General features: G+C 42.7%; 1 protein-coding gene across 5 annotated transcripts in view; it reads right to left on the bottom strand.

Moving 5' to 3' along the window:
- The window catches only part of KANK1 (KN motif and ankyrin repeat domains 1), a 421,162-nt gene that overhangs the window by 90,165 nt on the left and 306,356 nt on the right, over window positions 1-24,641 (bottom strand). Inside the window, exon 1 of one of the 5 annotated variants that reach the window (XM_069763908.1) lies at window positions 21,010-21,264. The exons of the other annotated variants lie outside the window; for them this stretch is intronic. The gene's annotated coding sequence lies outside the window, so the exon portion shown is untranslated. Of the gene's footprint in view, window positions 1-21,009; window positions 21,265-24,641 lie in introns of those variants that run through there. 5 annotated transcript variants of the gene reach the window in all.

The raw sequence follows: 24,641 nt of genomic DNA, 5'->3' as shown, positions 1-24,641 counted from the left end.
TGCAGTGCGCAGGATCAACCACAGCTCTATTTACATGGAGCTCTTTAGTGCTCTGGTTCTTGGGATTATGGGGGTCCCAGCAATTGGTAAGTTATCCCATATCCTGAGGAGAGGGGATTACTTGGGGTAAACCATTTAAACAAGTTTTCCCATATTTATTTTCGATTGGCCATAGGAATATAAAAAAGAAACCAATAATGACAATTCAGAAGTGTAATGCAGCCTCTCTGACAACAAGACAGGAGAAGTGCACATACAGAATAAGGCTATGTTCACAATAAGGCCTCAGTATCTGTAAACCAAAACCAGGAGTGGGTGATAAATACAGAAGTTGTGCATATGTTTCTATTATACTTTTCCTCTAATTGTTCCACTCTTGGTTTTGGCTTACAGATATGGATGTAAAATATTGACCAAATACTGAATGTGTGAACGTGGCCTTAACTTCTTCCTAAAGAAGAAGTTATATACTTCGAAACGCATTGAAATAAATCACCACCTTACTGAACCACACTGGGATATACATCTCAGTTCTGTTGGCAGTGCGGAATATGTCCACTAACTCCCTTTACAGTCTGACGAAAGGGCAGACTAGCAATCCGGGCCTGCACTCACACTGCAACCTCTTCACCATGGAACAAGACCTAGGACATGTCTTGTCTAAGGACACCAGGGACAAAATTGTAGACCTGCACTAGGCTGTGATGGACTACAGGACAAGAAAGCAGCAACTGTTGGCACAATTATTAGAAAAAGGAAGAAACAAAAGCGGACTGTCAATCTTCCTCAGTCGGGAGCGCCATGCAAGATCTCGCCTCGTTGGCTAAGGAAGATTCTGAGAAAGGTCAGGAATCAGCCCAGAACTACATGGGAGGACCTGGTCAATAAGCTGAAAAGACCACAGTCTCAAACATTACCGTTAGTAACACACTACGCAGTCATGGATTGAAATCCTGGAGGGCACGCAAGGTCCCCCTGCTCACGCCAGCACATGTCCAGGCACGTTTGAAGTTCACCATTGACCATCCGGATGATTCAGAGGAAGAATGGGAGAAGGTCATGTGGTCAGATAAGACCAAAATAGAACTTTTTAGTATCAACTCCAGTCCCCGTGTTGGAAGGAAGAAGAAGGCGAATTACAACCCCAAGAACACCGTCCCAACCGTGAAGCATGATAGAGGAAATATCATACTTTAGAGGCGATTTTCTGCAAATGGGACAGGACGACTGCACTGCACTGAAGGGAGGATAAATGGGTCATAAATTGCAAGACAACAGCCTCCTTCCCTCAGTAAGGCTACGTTCAGACTAGTGTTGTGCGCCGCTGCGTCGGCGACGCGAAACGCACCGAAAAACGCGGCAAAACGCACGCAAAAACGCTGCGTTTTGCGACGCGTGCGTCGTTTTTTGCCGAAAATCGGACGCAAGAAAAATGCAACTTGTTGCGTTTTCTTGGTCCGACGCTTGCGGCAAAAAAGACGCATTTGTCGCAAAACGCAACAAGCAAAAACGCATGCGTCCCCCATGTTAAACATAGGGGCGCATGACGCGTGCGGCGCCGACGCACACTAGCACAACGCTAGTCTGAACGTACCCTAAGAGCATTGAAGATGGGTCTTCCAGCAGGACAATGACCCGAAACACACAGCCAGGGCAAATAAGAAGTGGCTCCATAAGAAGCATTTCAAGGTCCTGGAGTGGCCTAGCCAGTTTCCAGACCCAAACCCAATAGAAAATCTTTGGAGGCAGCTGAAACTCAATGTTGCCCAACAACAGCACCGAAACCTGAAAGATCTGGAGATGATCTGTATGGAGGAGTAGGCCAAAATCCCTGCTGCTGTGTGTGCAAAGTTGGTCAAGAACTACAGGAAATGTCTGACCTCTAATTGCAAACAAAGGTTTCTGTACCAATCTTGAGGGAGGATCTGGAGTGACCCTTCACGGTTGACTCAGTGATTTTCAAATTGATCCAAGGAGCGTTGCTGGCAACTAAAAATGACCAGACGGAGACATGTGTCTCTGTTTGGGGGTATCGAGCAGATCTCTGAGCTCCCGTTTATTGTGTCGCACTTTTCATAATCTTAGAAGTTATACTTCAATCAATCAACAAAAGAACACGTTCACAGTTCTTAACCTATAAGAATGCAGGAACAGCCTGTACGTCAAGGTCTCGTAGAACAATACACCTTTAGTCTCATGTCTTGTTCAGGTTGAAACAATCACCTAGGAACGGAATTTATCTCAAAACAGCAAGACAGTCGAAAAGCACAAAATGAAGCCTGCTTTAATTTTTCTTAGTTTAACCCTTCACACCAAATATTATGTTCTGTTTTTCTATTGTATCAAATACTTATTTCATGCAAAAAAAATGCTAATTAATTATGTAAAAATCATACAATGTGATTCTCTGGTTTTTCTTTTTAGATTCTATCTCAGAACGAAAGTGTGCCTGCGATAAAAATTACAGACTTCTCCATTCTTTGTAGGTGGGAAAACTTGCAAAATCGCCAGTGTATCAAATACTCTCTTCCCCACTGTATACACAATGCAAATAAATACTTGTGTAACTATTCATATGCATCAAAAACAGCTAATGTTACTCATAGCAACTAAAGATCAGATGTAGCCGAATTTGGATTAGTTGATTATTTCCTGCCCTCCTACTATAATTTCACTAGTACATTAATTACTTTTGTTTGCTCTAAACCTTTCATAAGGCTATGTTCACACGTTGAGTTTTTTCCCCCCCACAGGTAAAACCTGCTTTCTTGGCAGTAAGAAACTTGCTGCAAAAAGAAAAAAAAGCAGGGTTTGCTGCATTTTTGTCAGGGTGCATTTGTCTCTTGCGCATGCTGACAATAACTTTGTCAGCATGCGCAAGAGACAAATGCACCCTGACAAAAATGCAGCAAACCCTGCTTTTTTTGAAGTAGAATCAGATTTTTTTTTTATCATGCACTAAACTAGTGCATGATAAAAAAAAATCTGATTCTACTTCATCAGGTTTTGGCTCAAAAAAATTGAGGCACAACTGATACCTGCATTTTCCCAGTGTTTTATTTTGCGCCACCCATTGCTTTGAATGGGTGAAAAATAATTAAACATAGAAAAAAGTGACATTCTGCAAAACTCAAGGTATTGCACAAAATACTTCATTGGAGATGTTTAAAATTCCAAAATTCATAGCATGTGGCGGGCGGGGAGCAGGAAACAGGCCTTCAAAATTCATAGCATGTGGCTGGGAGTAGGAAACAAGGCTCCAAAATTCATAGCATGTGGCGGGGAGCAGGAAACAGGCCTCCAAAATTCATAGCATGTAGCGGGGAGCAGGAAGCAGGCCTCCAAAATTCATAGCATGTGGCGGGGAGCAGGAAACAGGCCTCCAAAATTCAGAGCATGTGGCGGGGAGTAGGAAACAGGCCTCCAAAATTCATAGCATGTGGCGGGGAGCAGGAAGCAGGCCTCCAAAATTCATAGCATGTGGCGGGGAGCAGGAAACAGGCCTCCAAAATTCATAGCATGTGGCGGGGAGCAGGAAGCAGGCCTCCAAAATTCATAGCATGTGGCGGGGAGCAGGAAACAGGCCTCCAAAATTCAGAGCATGTGGCGGGGAGCAGGAAAAAGGCCTCCAAAATTCATAGCATGTGGCGGGGAGCAGGAAACATGGCGACGTGTTTCAAACCCAAACAGCGTTCTTCCTCAAAGACTTGAGGAAGAACGCTGTTTGTGTTCGAAACGCGTCGCCATGTCTCCAGCTCACCGCCACATAAGAAATTTGGAATTTTAAGTGTCTCCAATAAAGTATTTTCATATTTTTATAAATTGTTGCCAGAAGCTGGATTTTTTTTTCTACCCAACAATGGTTGGTGCTAAGTTATTGTTACTAAAATATGTTTATTACCATCTTAATAAAGGTTTGTATTTTAGGCAAGTTATGGTATTTTTGGCGATGTAATAAAATTTTGTTTGTAGTTTCTTGACGCTGAACCTTGTATGGCACTGTTGGACACAAATTTACAGCATCACTCCCGTGGGTTATTTTTATTGGACCGCTGGAGTGGAGCTTTCAATGTCTCATACTTACCTGCCGCTGACATCACCATTTATCAGCGTCGCTCCCACCGGTCTCAGGCAAAACATGACCTGCCTGCAGCTCCAGTGTTTCATCAAGTACACCGTAGGTCACTTTCAATACAAGTCTATGAGAGCCGCCATCTGGCCTCGTTCTCGCCCTCATAGACTTACATTGAGCTCTTGTGACTCAACTTCTGCCTTCCAGGCAGTCAGAAGTTACAGGCACATGATGACGCCGCAGGGCCGGACCGGCGTCAGTTAAAGGCTTGTTTAAGATCGGGGCAGGCAGCTTACATTTAAAGCTCCTTTTCAGTGCTGAAATACAAAACACTGGAGTGGTGCCCTAAGCTTTAATACGGCTCTAGGATTACAAAAAAAGGTATATAAATTCTTCCCAGAGTACAGAAGAGGCTTAGGCTAGGGTCACATTGCGTTTTAGTGTGAGCGCTAACGGACAGCGTTGCACGGCGAAATTAACGCCATTCAACACGCCCGTTAGCGCTCCCATAGCCCGCAATGTAACCAGCGCATTGCTAGCGCGTGTCCTTTTCGGCACGCGCTAGCGATGTGCCGGTCTTCTGCAGCGCGCCTCGGACGCTGCTTGCAGCGTCCGCGGCGCGCCCGAGGTCTGTTCCCTGCTCTCGCAGATCGGGGATCTACGAGAGCGGGGACGCTCATGCGACCCCGAAATGCGGCCCCTTAAAAACATTGCGTTAGCGCAATCCGCTAGCGCTAAACGGATTGCCCTAACGCAATGTGACCCTAGCCTTAGGCAATCATTTCACAGATGTAGGTGTTTGTAGGAAAAAGGGGTTAATACTGGCAGTGCTGGACTGGCATGCCTTGGACGGAGGCAATGATTCCGAGGCCCACAAAGCATCTGCACAGAACATGTGATTCATTAGTTTACACTACATACTAAATTATAATGCTAGCAATGTGCACACAAGAAATAATCATTGTCAAGCAGAGAAAAATCATTCTTGGGGCCTATTATGCACAGATCTAGAATCCTAGGATAAAGTCCGCGGCACAAAAGATTATTACATTGGGTATATTAGGACAAAGCATGAGTGTAAATAAGCAATTTCCCTCATTCCTCTTACAGCATGTCCACACGTGGTAATTTTTGCAGCATAAATATGGGCCCTTTTAACATTTCGATTTGCATTTTATTTTCATTCATTAGAATGGGTGAAAAAAGCTGCAAAAACCCAAAGAATGGACATGCTGAAGATTTAAAAAAATGCCCGCAGTTTAAAAAAAAAAATAAAAGCAAGAAAAAAACAAGCGCGTGCATGATTTTTTTAAAATTTCATTTGCTTTGCTGGCACTGTAAAACAAAAAAAAAAGGCTGAAAAAAACAACATGTTTTCGTGGCATTTCTACTTTCTGCAACTTTTCCTATTTGGACTACATTGGATTTGGTGTACGACAGACAGACGTGGGATACATTTCTTAAGTTCTTAAGTCAAAGACTAATTGCTGTCAGCTACTGTATTTTTTTTTCTTTTTAATAAAGTATTTTTTTTCAGCTCCACAGTAAGGCTGGGTTCACACTGCGCTAACAGCAGCCCGTTCAACACATATGTTAGCAGGCTGCTGTTGTCGCAAGTGCCGACTTGTCATATCACTAGCGCAGATAGAGCTAACAGATGCTCTATCTGCGCTAGCAGTGACGGACCCGGAAACACTGCAGCCTGCGTCTCAGGGTCCGTCACTCAATGATGGCACATCCCATTGTGGGAGTGCGCTAGCGATGCGTCCGACATAGGAATTAATGGCGGCCTTAACGGACTACGTTACACCGCGTTTATGCTGCGGTGTAACGTAGTCCGTCTAACGGACGTCCATAACGAAGTGTGAACCCATCCTAATGGAGGTATTTGACAGACACCTTTCTATTATTACTGGGACTTGGTGTCAGCTAATGTTGCTTTTTGTTCATAATAAGGTTGTCACCCAACCCTCCCCCCATCCTCACTATAATTTCATTACCCAATGCATCAAGCATATTGGGAAGAGCCAAGTTACCCCCCAAAACAGACCATCCTATCTTTTCAGGCTCAAACATGTTAATTTTTTAGCATGAGAAGAGACCAATATCCATGGAACTTCCCAATCCGATAATATCAGTTTGCTGTTGTGGACTTTAGTTAGCTAGTTATGAATACGAGTGGAACCATACACAAAATATTTACAAATTTAAATGTTTTCACAGATGAAAATTTTATCCTGTGTTAAAATGAGAAGAAAACCAGACGCTCCAGAAAGCAAAAATTTAATAAATGGCACAGAATATACAGCTCTGGCAAAAATTAAGAGACCACCACAGCAAAACCCTGTCATGGGCAGCCCAATCTCCAGACCTGAACCCCATTGAAAACCTCTGGAATGTAATCAGGAGGATGATGGATAGTCACAAGCCATCAAACAAAGAAGAACTGCTTACATTTTGTACCAGGAGCAGTGTGAAAGACTGGTGGAAAGCATGCCAAGCCGCATGAAAGCTGTGATTAAAAATCATGGTTATTCCACAAAATATTGATTTCTGAACTCTTCCCGAGTTAAAACATTAGTATTGTTGTTTCTAAATGATTATGAACTTGTTTTCTTTGCATTATTTGAGGTCTGAAAGCACTGTTTTTTTTCTAATTTTGACCATTTCTCCTTTTCAGAAAAAAATACTAAATTTATTGCATGGAAATTTGGAAACAGGTTGTCAGTAGTTTATAGAATAAATGAAAAATGTATATTTTACTCAAAATTATACCTATAAAGAGAAAAAAAAAAATCAGACAATCTGAACATTTTGCAGTGGTCTCTTAATTTTTTCCAGAGCTGTATATTTTTAGAATCTGCATGAATCAATAATTGAAAAAAGACAGGGTTCCCCTCATGTTACATAACGAGCCAAGCTAAAAATGGGGTGGTCCATGGATATTGGTTCATTCCCACCATATAAACAGAAGCAAGCGGTCACCCCATAGGTCACGCTGGATGGCTATGATGGTCACCTGAGCATTCCCAATATCCTTAGAGCTCTTATATACGTTCTGATATTCCAGTACCGGAAAAAAACAGTACCAGTAACAGTAAAGCTGTCTGCTTTAGCAAGGATGGTTGTCAAAAATGAGGGGGAACCCACACCGCTTTTTTTAAATTATTTTGTATTTATTTTTTTATGTTTAAGCAGAGGCGCCGACTGACGAGAGACTACATTACCATCAGCATAAGTGTTATAAGTGACAGCAGACGTAGCCTGATGGGAGTAGTAGTCTCATCGGCCGACACCTGTGCCCTGCGATACGCTTTTTACCGCGGATCACGGTCACATGTGCAGGATCATGCTGACATCTGACAGTGTGATCCCTCAGCACTCTGACAGCAGTAAAGGTTACCGGCTGTGAGGTTGCCGCCAATCAGAACCGCCGCGGCGGCGTTTCCTACGCTGTCACACAGATGACAGCATGGGAAACACTATAGGAAGTCCTCAAAAACTTGGCAAACCTGCAGTAAATTTGCAAACATTTTTATACGTACGTTTTTGCTGCAGATTTGACTGACTTAATTGAAGTCAATGGGTGCAAAACACTAAAAATCTGCACAAAGAATTGACATGCTGCAGAAAAAAAATGCACTGCAAATACTCAAAGGAAAATTACTGATCATGTGCACAACACTTCAGGATTCTCAATGAATTAGCTGGCGTAAGGATTCCATAGTGTTTTTGGCCCATGTCTACATGGGAAAACAGCACCAAAAATGTCACGTGTGCACACAGCCTAAAGGAAAATGAAATTGTGGTTAAAGCACTGCATAAAATTTTGAGGCTGAAGTATGATGATGTCCTCTGAAGATGTGATTGCTACTCTGTGCAGCCACATCCCACCACTACAGGAGTGGCAGAAAAAAAAGGGCTAAATCTCTATTACAGATGAGGGGGTAACAGCTGAAACTACCAAAAACTTTATTCTGACTACTTTAGGGACCAATCCTGAAATGGCTCTTAAAAGGCATCTGCTAGATTTGACCAATATGATTTTGTTCTTCCTATAATATGCAAGTCCGCATGTCATATGTGACACGTAAGTAGAAAGATCTAATGAAATTAACTGCTCATAGCGCCTGTAAAATAAATATAGTAAAGCCACATGCACACAAACCATTCCTCAAACACTGTCTTTCTGGTAACGCACTGTGCTTTTTACAGGACACACAAGAAAACAACAGGCAAACACACTTGTCCATCACGTTACACTGGCGCCACAATGGATCTGGGACTTGTTTACTTTCCAGGGGGGATCCGTGCCATTAAGCACTATAGCGTACCACTCATTACATACAGAAAACAAATACACCAGTTCCATCTGAGATACACCGTACCTTCTGAATAAAGATGCTGAAGAAGGGAACCGCTTAAAATGTAGGCCTGGAATATAATGTTAGGCCTGGAAACATAAGCAAAAACGCTTATTTAAATAATAGAAGTCCTGCAACTATTTAATCATCCACACCACTCTTTTCGCAGTTCTTTAAGTAAAAACAGACTATTTTGCTGTAGTACATAACTGGTATATACAAACTGTATTCTTTTGGGCATCACTAACCAAACCAATACTAGTCAATATTCATGCCAAAAGACAGATGTATTGCACCATCAGTGCCTACCACATTGCCACGTGCTGGCTACAATGCACTTCATGTGCACTAGGAGAATATCTTCCTGAATGATGCCATTGGTAATAGCCCACTTTGGGATCCCATCTTTATATGAAGACGTCCTCTTCTGGTGTTCACGCTGCGGCTCCGGCGCAGGTGTACTTTTTTCTGCCCTGTTGCGCAGATGCCAGGAAAAGTCAGAGAGAACAGGGCAGATAAAGTACGTTTTATGAGCCGCGTCAGGAAGCAAAGAAGAGGACAAAATAATATGAAGATAGGAGGCGCTGGACCTGACCGCGACGCCCATCGGACCGAACCGCAGCGGGACCGCCCCTGGGTGAGTATAATAATCTAACCTCTTTTTCTCATATTTCAGGTTACATCGGGGGCTTATCTACAGCATTACAGAATGCTGTAGATAAGCCCCTGATGCCAGGGACCGCAGATATGGGCCCAAAATTAGGTGAGATTCCCTTTAATTCCCTGCCCCTAGTACTATACTTACCAGCTATTTTATGTGTTATATGCATCTAATACTTTTTGCATGTATAGCACCCTGAAATTAAAAATAAATACCACAAAATATTCCTTTCACTACAATCTAAGGAATCTTGTTTCTAGAGCTGCCGAATTTCGTGAACGGAATGATGGATGGCTGTGCCTAATGGGGCATATGGACATTAGAATACACTTAAGAATCCATGTCACCAAACCCATGACACATCAATTGGCCACAGCGCCTCATTGCATATGTGCATGTCATAGGACAGTTAAAAGCTGCGGTTTCTAACTTCTGTTTTGACAGCAAACCATCTACCCAAACATTGCCAAGTACTTGTACCTAGTAATGCAGTACAAAGTACGATGCTTAGGACTGACAGCATGCAATGTGTTCAGAAAACTGACAACATGAGACAAAAGTCCATTCACAGCAATGGAGCCCTCCAAACAAGACCAGAGCTGTCATGCTTTGTGGAGCCCCCTGAGGTCTTTTAGAGCTTCATCTTAGGCAGGATTTCTACATTCTTCATGTCGATGATAAGGCATGGAATGTGTTATAAAACACGTTTTTTTACATTTGTCTTCACATTACAGAAAATGTAGTGAGCATTTTTGGAAACTGCTTTAACTACAATAACTAAGCCCACCATATACTCAATTATTAACTGGTTATCAGGACACAGTCCAAAAGAAACTAAATACAGCCGACCAAACAAAAGTCTCACTGTATTAACATGTCCAACCCCAAATAGTCATCATACGGGAATCCACTGGACAGAGTCCTTCTCAATTAAACAGCTGCAAAGTTGCCGTTCTAGAGACCTCTTTACATGGTGCCCATTTACTAAGTAAAAACTAGATTTCTCCTGCACCAGTCTCTAGAGACTCTTGATACTCACAAACAATGAAACCACACCATTCCTGCATTTCATTTAAGTGGCACGTAAACCCTAAATTATAACATGGAAAGCATAATGTCCTGGCTATTTTTACAACTAAACCACTGAAACCCATCTGGTCATCATTATGTAGTGGCATACAAAACCTCAAACCTGGATGGCAGATAACACAAATTTCAAGAACTTGTATACAGTTTAGAACAAAATTGGAGAAAACTAGTGAAAGATAATCCACTATTTATCAATTATACATACAGTAGAAGTCAAAAGTTTAGATACCCCTGTTCATGCAATAGTTTTCCCTATTCTTATTGGAATGTGCACATTTTAGATTCAGACGGAAGGCAGCAAAACTAGCAAGGAATATATATGGAAATAAACTACCGGTAATAAAGAAATACCCAAAACTAACCTTAGATTCCGCAAACCCCTCATTTTTTCTAATGACCACTTTACACGCCTTTAGTATTTAGTATGACCGGCTTCGTCGGGTGGTCATTTGGAATTGGCTTTCCAACAGTCTTGAAGGCGTTCCTAAAAGTGCTGAGCACTTGTTTGCTGTTTTACCTTCATTTTCTGGTCCCAAACCTTTTCAATTGGGTTGAGTTCGGCGATTGTGGAGGCCATGTCACCTGGCGCAGCTCTCCATATCTCTCCTTTAACTTGGTCACATAACCTTTATATAGCCAGGAGGTGGGTTTTTGATCATTGTCCTGTTCCTACACAAATAATGGTACCACCAAGTGCAAGTGGGATGGCAGGTCACTGCAGAATGCTGTGGAAGCCATGTTAAGCGAGTGTACTCTGAATGTCTTCAGAGAGGAAGAGGACTAGAACTCTAGTGCCACCTATTGGAAGTAGCAATCCTAACAGTCAATGTCAACCCTTTAATGAGCCTTGTCACATGACATATAATAAAAGCCTAACAAGAATCTCAAATTGCAGGCCCTGTTTCGGGGTACTGCCCCTTATCAGTGCAAAGTGGATCTGGTTTGGCTGAGTGAGAGGCATCATCTCGACATGCTTAACATGTCACTCTCAGCAGGGGGGAAACGCAATATTTGTGCTCCCATGTGATCTGTCCCCTCCAGCTATGTGCCCCTCTGTGATCTCTGTGCCCCCCAGCTATGTGCCCTCCTTTGATCTTTGTGTTCCCCCTATGATCTTCGTGCCACCCCTGGAAATGCAGCTGCGAGAAGCAACATGATCAGCATCACCTAACATCCCAGCTGCACCATAGAGAAGCAGATCCAGCTGTCACATTAAGGGTGAGTTACCATAATTAATTGTTTGACTAAATACGGGGGTCATTTTCAAGGTGATCATTTTTAGGTGGCCCCCAGATGATGGTAGAAATTTCCAAATGGCCCCCGGCTGGAAAAAAGTTTCCCACCCCTGGTCTAGATCAACTGACAAGTTTAGAGAAATACACTGTTCACATTTACTAATGTAAATGGAGAAGGCCGGCGATGTCAAATGTGACTTGCATTAGGTGTTTGCTGGCATTCTTGCAGTTTTCTTTTTCTCATGACGTCATTTACTGATCAAGTTAATTTTATATTTAATAGATTGGAATTATAAAACATAGCTACCGGTATGTGAATTTTTTTTTTAAAAGAGGAGTGAATTTGAGTTTTTATATACCGTATTTACATTTTTGTTCACATTTAATGCAGGAAAGCTATACCCGTATATACTCAGTATAAGCCGACCCAAGTATAAGCCGACCCCCCTAATTTTGCCACAAAAAACTGGGAAAACTTAATGACTCGAGTATAAGCCTAGGGTGGGAAATGCAGCAGCTACTGGTAAATTTCAAAAATAAAAATAGATACCAATAAGAGTAAAATTAATTGAGACATCAGTGATTTAAGTGTTTTTGAATATCCATATTGAATCAGGAGCCCCATATAATGCTCCATACAGTTTATGATGGGCTCCACAAGATGCTCCATATTAAAATATGCCCCGTATAATGCTCCACAAATGTGGATTATGGCCCCATACAGATAATTGCCCCATATAATGCTGCACATGGCCAAATAAGATGCTCCATACAGATAACTGCCCCATATAATGCTGCACATGGCCACATAAGATGCTCCATACAGATATTTGCCCCGTATAATGCTCCACAAATGTTGATTATGACCCCATAAGATGCTCCATACAGATATTTGCCCCCATATCATGCTGCACATGGCCCCATACAGATGCCCCATACAGATATTTGCCCCCATATCATGCTGCACATGGCCCCATACAGATGCCCCATACAGATATTTGCCCCATATAATGCTGCACATGGCCCCATAAGATGCTCCATACAGATATTTGCCCCATATGCTGTTGCTGCGATTAAAAAAAAAAAAAAAATACATACCTCTCCGGCCCCCGACACCTGCTATAGTCACCTGCTTCCCGTTCCACCGCTGACCGCCGCTGTGTCTTCCCCATCCTCTGCACCGACATTCAGGAAGAGGGCGGCACGCACTAATCGCGTCACCGCGCCCTCTGACCTGAGCGTCACTGTGGAAGACACAGCGGCACCGACTGTGGAACGAGGAGCAGGTGAATATCGCGCACTGCCCCCGTCATACTCACCTGCTCCTGGTGCCGTCGCTGCACGTCTGTTCCCCGGTGCCGCATTTTCTTCCTGTAGTGAGCGGTCATCGTTACCGCTCATTACAGTAATGAATATGCGGCTCCACCCCTATGGGAGGTGGAGACGCATATTCATTACTATAATGAGCGGTACCATGTGACCGCTCAGTACAGGGAGAAGCTGCAGCACCGGGGAAGCAGGGACCGGGCCAGGAGTAGGTGAGTATAATTAGACACAAACCACTTCCCCTCCCCTGCCAACCCCTGCGTATGACTCGAGTATAAGCCGAGAGGGGGACTTTCAGCCCAAAAAAGTGGGCTGAAAATCTAGGCTTATACTCGAGTATATACAGTATATAATATTAAGATGAGTCCTCAGTGGTGATACCTTTCTATGGTAGCTGAAAGGATGGTAACAAATTGCAAGCTTTCCATGCTACGAGGGCCTCTTTATCAGGCACAGAATAACAAAATCTTCAGAAGTGGCTTTGGTTCCCTAAAAACATGGTGCGATGATTTTGTATTAGGCTACTTTCACACTAGCGTCGGAATCTCCCCGTCGCAATGCGTCGAGGAGAGATTCCAACGCTAGCGTTTAGCGCATTGCACAATGGAGGCAGCGGATGCATTTCTCCGGCGCATCAGCTGCCCCATTGTAAGGTGCGGGGAGGTGGGGGCGGAGTTCCGGCCGTGCATGCGCGGTCGGAAAAAGCGGTCCGTCAGGAGCAAAAAACGTTACATGTAGCGTTTTTTGCTCCCGACGGTCCGCAGAAGCACGACGCATCCGTCGCTCGACGGATGCGACATGTGGCAATCAGTCGCAAATGCGTCGTCAATACAAGTCTATGGGGAAAAAACGCATCCTGCAAGCACTTTTGCAGGATGCGTTTTTTCTGCAAAACGACGCATTGTGACGGATTGCAGAAAACGCTAGTGTGAAAGTATCCTTAGTCTGTGCCAGATGAAGAGACCCAAGTAGCCTGGATAGCTTGCAATTTTGTTACCATCTTTTCAGTTAGCCATTATAAGGCATTAACCACTGAGGACTCTCAATCCTAAATATTTTTTTTCTCATATTTATAAAGTTTTACTGTACTCGCTAGTTTGCTAGCATGTAGGGAGAGATAGCAGTCGACCAAACTATCCATTATGTATAGGGGACTTTATGCTCATTGCCCGGTCAACGGATTCGCCTGAGAATGTGCAATTTGTGACATCGTATGATAACCTACTAAAGTAGACATTAAAAATGGGTACATTATGCACTCAAAGTGCCCCAGTCATCCACATTTTGCAGCACTAACTAGGCAGATCAGGTTACAGTTTTTCCAGTATTCAACTATCTAGCTTGGTGACCCCTTGCCTACTATAACCCTACTTGACTTTGCAAAAAAAAAAAAAAATGAATAAACCCGAATATGCCAATTTGACAAATCAAGCACTAAAAAAATGGCACATATCACCACGATGCAAAAAAGAAAAGGGACTAAAAAAAAAAATGCGAAGTGAAGAATCGGGCCATAAATTTAAAATAAATAATTCTGTTTATTTTCATAGACCAGTAAAACTTTGACCGCTTCCATCCGATATGCTTGATTGTCACCAACATGAAGGACCCCATTAACATTTTGGCATCATCTAGTAAGAGTGTATATGATTTCATAGACTTTGCTAGACAGATCGAGATCTGCTGAGATAAAAGACATTCACATGTGGTTTTTTTTCCCACAGCTATTGCATTTTATGCTACTTTTATCACCTTTTGGGGATTCTACATGATTGGGTTCTTGGCAAACCATATACACCACAAAATGAGTTACACCACCCATCCTGGTCACTTTATTTTAATACAATGAGATGTTCATTGGAGCAGGGTGGTCGCTTTTGCTCTCCTCGGGAGCCACTAACACATGGTTTTATACAGTGATCTGCTACTGATGCACTGGTGGTACACGATTCAAAGAAAAACGTGCTGGAACCATGGACCCCAAAAAGGGAAGAAACTAGGCCCTCCCCAGTTAGTTCTCGAGCACTAGCAATAGTTGGGTGTATACTGACAATATGGTAGGGTGTAGGTCAGAACACATAAAAATACTAATCCCGTCTAACAAGTTTCCATAGCTTCTGTAGCTGTACACGAGCACTCAGCATGTTAATAAGAGTTCAGGTCTGTAAATCCATGTTCCAATTCTGTGGGAAAATAACCTGCAAGAAAAGCAGTGTTTTACCCTGCCATACTGGATAGAATACGTAAGGCTACGTTCACATTTGCGCTGTGCGATGTTGCGTCGGCGACGCAACGCACAACGCAAACAAAAACGCACGCTAAACGCATAGTTTTGCGACGCATGCGTCCTTTTTTGCCAAATTTTGGACGCAAAAAAAATGCATCTTGCTGCGTCCTAACGCTTGCGGCAAAAAAAAACCGCATGCATCGCAAAACGCATGCAAACGCATGTCCATGCGCCCCCATGTTAAATATAGGGGCGCATGCGTCGCCGCGGCTGCGCCCGACGCAGCCCGGCAGAACGCAAATGTGAACGTAGCCTAAGAAACAAATGTATTGCTCATTGAAGAGAAACGTTATTCAGTTTATCGAAACCAGGGTCAGACTGGGTTGGCAGGTTATGGGTGAAATACCCAGTGGGGCCCTTGCTGTGGACGAGATAAAAAAAATAAAATAAATGAAAAAAATGCAGGCTTTTTTTCACAGGCCCTTTAAAAGCTTAGGCAGCATATGTGCAGGAGGCGCATGAATGCAGCATTCATTACCTGAGCAGCCATATCACAATGAACGGCGGCAGTGCATATGATGTCGACGGCATATGACGTCTTAGTCATGTGCTGCTTGCGACGGGCACACTCACGTCAACCGCCGGCCTCTGCTAGGTTGGCGGCTATTTTAACACGAGTGCACCGAATCTGCAACAGGGAGCGAGAGAGAGAGTAGGTAGGTAAAAGGAATCTTTTTATTTCTTGATGACGTATAATGTCCTTATGGTAATAACAGTGTTGCTAGTATTGTATATTTTATTCAATATTGTAGTGTTCTGTCACTATGGAGTGGTAATTTGTGATCTGGTAACAGTGTGGCGGTATTTGTCCCTTGTATGTGGTATTATTTGGTCGCTGTATGCTGGTAATATGTAGTCCGGTCATGGTGTGGTGGTTTTTGTCCCTTGTACGTACCATTATTAGGTCAGAATGTGGTAGTAATGCATGATTTGGTCATGGTGTATTTGTTCTTTGTATGTGGTATTTGGTTACTGTGTGGTGGTAATATGTGGTCTGTTTATGGTGTGGCAATATTTGTCCCTTATATGTGGTATTATTTGTTTTGGTCTAGTGGATTGTGTTGTGAATGGCAGACATTTGTTACTTCTGATATTACCGTTCTCGGGTGAAAACAAGTAATCACCTCTGCACATGATAACTTATTGGATTGATGGGGATCAGATTGCTGGGACCCACACCAAATTGGCAGAAAGCAGAACTTTTATTCCCATTAGACTGAAGCAGCACGCAAGACTAAACCACTGATCCCTTCATTCTCTCAGTGTCTACGAGCGTGGAGCTTACTTTTTTATGCTAGCCCCAAAGAGGATGAATGGTGCTGTGGTCAGACATCTCACCTACAGCTCCATTTTAAAATGGAGAAAAAAAATGCCCTTTCTGGGATAAAACTTCCCTATTCTTACTATCGGTAAGGGTGTTACAAGGGTATTACAGGCCCCTGAGGAAGCCACTTTCAGTGGCAACACGGGTCAGGCACTCGCTCAGCCTTCATCTCGTGACTCTTATTTATGCAGGACCATGCTTTTGTACCTTCCTTGTGAGGTATCGATCTCTGCTACACCTTGATCTTTACCCCCACATTCCTTATTCTTTGTTTGCACTACTCTGTTGAGTCTATGCTCCCAGTGTTTTATACATTGATGTGAGTGTATAATTATGCTTTCACGATGCTTGGTTACTTGCATTTATTGTGCAGCTGTCTATATGACACTATGGTTGTTTCAACTTTGAGGGTGCTCGCCTGTAACACCCTGTACACACTGTTAGGGGAATGTTCAGCTTGCAGGCTGTACACCATTCAGGTGCTTTTCCATTTTGCGGAATACCTCCTTGTATAATTGCATACTTATAGTGGGGACTGTCTTTTCTATTACATTTTAAATAATTCGGTATGACATCTAATGAAGGACTATTTTCCTTGGTGTGCGGACCATATAGATTTAATAATTGTATATGGTATGTATATTTTAATTTTGTACCAATTCGAGGTCACTTGATTGAGGGCTGTGGCTCTACTGTGGGCTATTTGTACAATACTCATGTCATTTTATGACAAATGTTTTTATGCTTTCCCAGTTTTTTGCAGTACCAAATAAAACAGTGTATTTTATGTGATCCTTGTGTATATGGCTGGTTTATTTTTTCTTCCTTGATTTATGGAATTCTTGGTGACATGTCTCAGGTGTATCCCTTCCATTTGGTGGTGCCCTCCGTTTTTCCTATGTTTCATTTACTACAATTATGCAAATATTAAAAAGGTACAGGAATTCTCCAAGCATTCGCAAGCATGCGTGATGGATACAAGTGGCTGCCTAAATACAAAGGAAGTCTGGCGGCTATACAGATTGATATAAAGTACACAGTACTTAGAACACAACAGGTTCTGTGTGCTGTTGCAAACTATACTTCTAGGGAAATGTGACAATTCCAAGAAACTATTGAATGTACTACATGGCAGTGCTGTGTCCCGCAGAGAAAGAGCTACATCTTATGGTGGCCCCCCACTCAAAAATTGGGTTACCACTTAAACCCAGTAGTAGGTTCTGTTTACTAGTAGGTATGATCTGACCACAGGAAATAATTGCTAGGGCACTGCTTACCATTGCCTTAGAAATCTTTCAGCAGACTATCTATAACACAGCAGATACAGGTGCTGTTGTAAAACAAAGTTCTTTTGAAGAAATATATTTTCCCACTGCTTCAGTAATTTAAAGAGGTTGTCCACTACTTTTTCCGTTGAGGATTCATCCTTAGGATAGGTCATCAATGTGTGATCGGTTGGGGTCTGACACCCGGCACATCCGGCGATCATCTGTTCTCGGTGACCAGAACGGTTTGATTGCGGAACTGCTCAGACTACCGATGGTGACCGCAGGAGGGTAATGCACATCTACCTCCTATTCAAATCAATAGGAGGCAAATAGTGGCCACCACAGGGTAATGCACTTCTGCCTCCTATTGATTTGAACCGACCGATCAGACTGATTACATATCCTAAAGATAGGTCACCAATGAAAGTAGTGAACAATCCTCTTTGATAGATATTGGAAAGTTCACTAATAAATGTATATTATAAGCATGCATTCTGGAACTGGGGTGTCTGATGTTACACTGCTGCTATATTATCAAAAATGACAAGAAACTATACAGTCTTCAGCAACTGCCTACAGAATAATGTGATGCAGCAAATGTATGAAGAGAGGTAGGAAGGGAAGTATGGTGAATCATTCAAGTCAATTTCCCAAGCCACTTATGGATTTAATTAGAGATGTTAAAAAATATATAAACTCTAAAAGCACAGAATAGAAGAACACGTCGGTGCAATGTCTACACAGATGTCTACGAGTAGGTTTCAGTATACAACTACTGGTATATTATTTTTGTCAATTGGTAAGAACATAACATTAGGTAGCTAGATTAATAGGCAGGGATAACCAATACTCCAGACTGGCATTAGTATATGAGTGACATATGTAGGGAAAAATGTTAATGCTATGTCGTATGAACAACTGTAAAATAGAGGATCCTTATGCCCTGGTAAATAGAAGATTTCATAGAAGGAAAAAAGAATGAACAAACTGGTTATGATTGAAGACCCTTTAACTCGGAGGACAGCAATTACATAAATTTGTATATCTAGAAAAGTGGAATCCTATAAATTTGATTAGTGTGACACCAAAACTATGTGGATTAAAATTTCACCATGGTTTGTAGGGGTCAAACAGTCGAAAATTGTATTTAGATTATATGGGAGGAATTTTTACCTACATTAACCCACAGAGCTTTTTTCGGTTTTGCGTTTTTGTTTTTTGCTCCCCTCCTTCCCAGAGCCATAACTTTTTATTTTCCATCAATATGGCCATGTGAGGGCTTGTTTTTTTGCGTGACGCGTTGTACTTTTGAACAACATCTTTGGTTTTACCATTTCGTGTACTAGAAAATAGGAAACAAAAATTCCCAAAAAAGTAAAATCCCACACGTTTTTTGTTTGGCTTTTTGCTAGGTTCACTAAATGCTAAAACTGACCTGACATTATGATTCTCCAGGTCATTACGAGCTCATAGACACCAAACATGACTAGGTTATTTTTATCTAAGGGGTGAAAAAAAATCCCTCCCCCCACCCCCCCCCCCCAAAAAAAAAAAGAAGAAAAACCGCACAATTTTCTGAGACCCATAGCGTCTACATTTTTTGGGGATCTCGGGTTGGGTGAGGGCTTATTTTTTTCCATGCCGAGCTGACCTTTTTAAGGACACCTATTTTGGTGCAGATACGTTCTTTTGATTGCCCATTATTGCATTTTAATGCAATGTCGCGGCAACAAAAAAAACAATTCTGGAGTTTTTCTCGCTATGTTTAGCGATCAGGTTAATCCTTTTTTACTGATAAATTGGGCGATTCTGAAGCGGCGATACCAAATATGTGTAGATTTAATTTTTTTTTATTGATTTATTTTGAATGGGGTGAAAGGGGGGTGATTTGAACTTATATATATTTTTTGTAATTTTGTTCATATTGTTAAAAACTTTTTTTTTAAAACTTTTGCCATACTTCAATAGCCTCCATGGGAGGCTGGAAGCTGGCATGGCCTGATTGGGTCTGCTACATAGGAGTGATGCTCAGATCGCTCTTATGTAGCTGAATTACAGCATTGCTATGAGCGCCGACTACAGGGTGGCGCTCACAGCAATCTGGCATCAACAACCATAGAGGTCTGAAGGAGACCTCTGGTTTTCATGCCAACACACCGCTGATTCCCGATCACGGAGGTCAGCGGTGACCGTGAGCACATTTCCAGCCCGATGGCCAGAAGCGCTTCTTAAATGCTGTCAGAGTTTGCCGGTGCCCACCTCAAAGTGGTGGTATTGACCTCGGACGTACTATTCCATCCGAGGTCAGTAAGGGGTTAAATGACATGTTAACAACTACTTGGACTATGGGGCAGTTACAATTTTACTATAAAAATATTACTAGATATACTACATTAGAAATACTGCCATGCTAGTCAAGGATTGAGGCCTACAGGGAAAGGGAACATGACATGAAAGGGCCATATTGCGACAACATTCTGGCTCAAAATCTTGGTTGAAAGCACCACTCCAGAGATTTTCTATTTTTCCCTTTGTAAGGTATCATGTGTGTAAGTGTCTTGAAGGTGGTAGCATTCTCATGAGTGTCATTTTCTCCGGCATTCCTATCCACTGTGCATTTGTGATCTGTGCTAGCTGTGTGGCATGGAGGTCACTTTTTGAATTTTCTCAATGCAAGTCTATAAAATGCCGAACGAAGCTCACAGACTTGTAATGAGAGAGTAACCACCGTTCCACAAAGTGAGGTGGCAGGTTACAGATGCAGCCAAGTAGTGCTGCAGCGGATGGGAACACTGCTGAAACCAGGGAGGTCAGCAACGAGTATGTTACTAACTTCATGAATCTCACACATGGTACCTAACAATGGGGCAAAAAAAATGCACTGAAGTGGAGCTTTAAAGTAAGCCAACCTAGAAGCAGTAGAAAAGCGAAACAAAACTGTCTAAAAGATGAGGCATATTATACTGCATGGGCCACTGTGATAAGCTTGGAGCATCTAAGTATAGTTCCACCATGTCTAGGTGACTCTACCATGCCTCTATATATAGTCTGAGCAGTGTTTGATTTCTTTCTACATATAAAAAACAATGCTTGGAATGGTTGTGATTTTGAAGTGTGTATGGCAATATACTACTGTAAATGAAAACACAATTTTACTACGAGCCGTTACTGGGTTACAAGTTCAAGGCAACACTTATAATAAAAGATGAATTGGAAAATGACTAGTCATCTGCAACGTCTGCGATAGACATCTTATGAAACGCGACTCCAAAAACAAAGAAAAAAGCCAGAATGCAAAAGTGGAGAAGAGAATGACACAACAAAGGCATAAATCTGTAGTCACCTCTGTTGTTCACTTTCCTCAAGATTCAGTGGATACTTACTCAGTAAACCGCCAATGGTGAGGACAACGATCTCGAATCATATCCAGTACATGCTGGTTCCTTTAGAATCCAGATATGCAGAGTGAAGTAAATTACAAGCCAGACTCCATCATGCACTCATTCATTTTCTTTCTTGCCGAGCCAAGCTGAAAGATTCTTCAAAGCATGCAAAGTATTTCTAAGCTTAGCTTCCCTCCGCAGACTGGAGCCATCCTATTTTGAAGAGTGCTCTGGGAGACTCGGCTCCTCTAAAATAAACCCTTTACAACCTGGCACACACCCCTATGCCTTTCCTCTTAAGTCCTCGCATGTTGAAAGCTGTGAAATCACTGTGCAAATTCAAGGAAACGACTGGTACGGAGCTAACCGCACTACCCAACAGCTTGTACAGTCCTGGCTAAAAAGGTCCTCTTGCTCTGCAGTAATAATAATGTTGTCAAAGGCAGCATGTTAAAACAGAGACTGCTCAGTCTGTGGAGAAAGACAAGTCCTAACACTGACAAGTGTGCCTGTCCTCAGTGTGTGCTGAATAGGCCCTCTAAACTAAAAATTCACTTCAAACTCAATGACATATGTATGGTGAGACTGATTACCAAGCAATTTGCTCGGCTCGCCATTCAGGAGTCTAAGAAAACTTGGTGTCAACCCGTGTGAACTGTAACACAATATGTTAAGAAGAAGCAAATAACAATTCACCTTGTTCATTAAAAACAAATATATATATTTTTATTTTCTAGGGAAAAAAAAGTGGGAAACAAAACAGGGTCATTGTTGGTGGTAGTGCCCAACTCATCAACACATACATGCCTCCAACAATGCAAAAGGTAAACAAAGTGGCAAAACTGTTGTGAATTCTGTTATCGAACTCCCTCCTGTGGTCATGAATGGTACTTCGGCGAGTTCTGTCCATGGACTCCCTCTGGTGGCTGTGAGTGGAGCTGCTGCTTCTGAGGTTCCTTCCACAGGTGACGTAGTTTATTCTTTGGCTGGCTGCTCTATTTAACTCCACTCAGATCGTTACTCCATGCCAGCTGTCAATGTTCTTGTACTGGTTCAGTTCGCTCTTGGATCTTTCTGGTGACCTGTCTACTCCAGCATAAGCTAAATCCCTGCTAGTTAATTATTTGTTCATTGTTTCCTTGTCCGGCTTGCTATCATGATTTTGCCTTGCTAGCTGGAAGCTCTGGGATGCAGAGTGGCACCTCCGCACCGTGAGTCGGTGCGGAGGTCATTTTGCACACACTGCGTGGTCTTTTTGTAGTTTTTTGTGCTGACCGCAAAGATACCTTTCCTATCCTCAGTCTGTTTAGTAAGTCTGGCCTCCCTTTGCTGAAACCTGTTTCATTTCTGTGTTTGTGACTTTCATCTTAACTCACAGTCAATATATGTGGGGGGCTGCCTTTTCCTTTGGGGAATTTCTCTGAGGCAAGGTAGGCTTTATTTTCTATCTCTAGGGCTAGTTAGCTCTTAGGCTGTGAAGAGGCGTCTAGGCAGAGTTAGGTACGCTCCACGGCTATTTCTAGTTGTGTGATAGGATTAGGGGTTGCTGTCAGCAGAGCTCCCACTTCCCAGAGCTTGTCCTGGGTGAGTTTAACCATCAGGTCGTTCCGGGTGCTCCTAACCACCAGGTCCATAACAGTACAGCTGGCCCAAAGTATTAATGCATCTCAATAGAGGGATAAGAGAAGTTCTGAGACCATTTTTTTTTCTCTGCAGTGTGTCTTGTCTTTCTTTTCCCCTTAACCTCTGGGTGGTTCAGGATACAGGTGTAGATATGGACATACAAGGTCTGTCCTCTTGTGTGGATCATCTCACTGCAAGGGTACAAAACATTCAAGATTTTGTGGTTCAGAATCCGATGTTAGAGCCTAGAATTCCAATTCCTGATTTGTTTTCTGGGGATAGATCTAAATTCCTGAATTTCAAAAATAATTGTAAACTGTTTCTACCTTTGAAACCCCGCTCCTCTGGTGACCCCGTTCAACAAGTAAAAATCATTATTTCTTTGTTGCGTGGTGACCCTCAAGACTGGGCATTTTCCCTTGCGCCAGGAGATCCTGCATTGCGTGATGTAGATGCGTTTTTTCTGGCGCTTGGATTGCTTTATGATGATCCAAATTCAGTGGATCAGGCAGAGAAAATCTTGCTGGCTTTGTGTCAGGGTCAGGATGAAGCGGAGGTGTATTCAGATCGATCGGCGCTTGCGTGAGCGCAAAGCTGTGCACCATTTGGCGGTATTCTCTGAGCATAGGCCCGAGCCTATGCAATGTGATAGGACTTTGATCAGAGCTGAACGGCAAGAACACAGACGTCGGAATGGGCTGTGTTTTTACTGTGGTGATTACACTCATGCTATCTCCGATTGTCCTAAGCGCACTAAGCGATTCGCTAGGTCTGCCACCATTGGTACGGTACAGTCTAAATTTCTTTTGTCCGTTACTCTGATTTGCTCTTTGTCGTCCTATTCTGTTATGGCATTTGTGGATTCAGGCGCTGCCCTAAATTTGATGGACTTGGAGTTTGCCAGGCGCTGTGGTTTTTTCTTGGAGCCCTTGCAGTATCCTATTCCATTGAGAAGAATTGATGCTACGCCTTTGGCCAAGAATAAGCCTCAGTACTGGACTCAATTGACCATGTGCATGGCTCCTGCACATCAGGAGGATATTCGCTTTTTGGTGTTGCATAATCTGCATGATGTGGTCGTTTTGGGGTTGCCATGGCTACAGGTCCATAATCCAGTATTGGATTGGAAATCTATGTCTGTGTCCGGCTGGGGTTGTCAGGGGGTACATGGTGATGTTCCATTGCTGTCAATTTCACCTTCCACTCCTTCTGAAGTCCCTGAGTTCTTGTCGGATTACTGGGATGTATTTGATGAGCCCAAATCCAGTGCCCTACCTCCTCATAGGGATTGCGATTGTGCTATTAATTTGATTCCTGGTAGTAAGTTTCCTAAGGGCCGACTGTTTAATTTATCTGTGCCAGAGCACGCCGCTATGCGGAGTTATATAAAGGAATCCTTGGAGAAAGGTCATATTCGCCCGTCGTCATCACCGTTGGGAGCAGGGTTCTTTTTTGTGGCCAAGAAGGATGGTTCTTTGAGACCTTGTATTGATTACCGCCTTCTTAATAAGATCACAGTCAAATTTCAGTACCATTTGCCGCTGCGGTCTGATTTGTTTGCTCGTATTAAGGGGGCTAGTTGGTTCACCAAGATAGATCTTCGAGGGGCGTATAATCTTGTGCAAATTAAACAGGGCGATGATTGGAAAACAGCATTTAATACGCCCGAGGGCCATTTTGAGTACCTGGTTATGCCATTCGGGCTTTCTAATGCTCCATCTGTGTTTCAGTCCTTTATGCATGACATCTTCCAAAAGTACCTGGATAGATTCATGATTGTATATTTGGATGATATTTTGGTCTTTTCGGATGATTGGGAGTCTCATGTGAAGCAGGTCAGAATGGTGTTTCAGGTCCTTCGTGCGAATTCCTTGTTTGTGAAGGGGTCTAAATGTCTCTTTGGAGTTCAGATGGTTTCATTTTTGGGTTTCATTTTTTCCCTTTCTACTATCGAGATGGACCCTGTTAAAGTTCAGGCCATTTATGATTGGACTCAGCCGACATCTGTG

The sequence above is a fragment of the Ranitomeya imitator genome, chromosome 1 (genome assembly GCF_032444005.1).
Source record: "Ranitomeya imitator isolate aRanImi1 chromosome 1, aRanImi1.pri, whole genome shotgun sequence".
Classification (NCBI taxonomy): Eukaryota; Metazoa; Chordata; class Amphibia; order Anura; family Dendrobatidae; genus Ranitomeya; species Ranitomeya imitator.
This window is presented reverse-complemented; position numbering and strand designations above follow the sequence as displayed.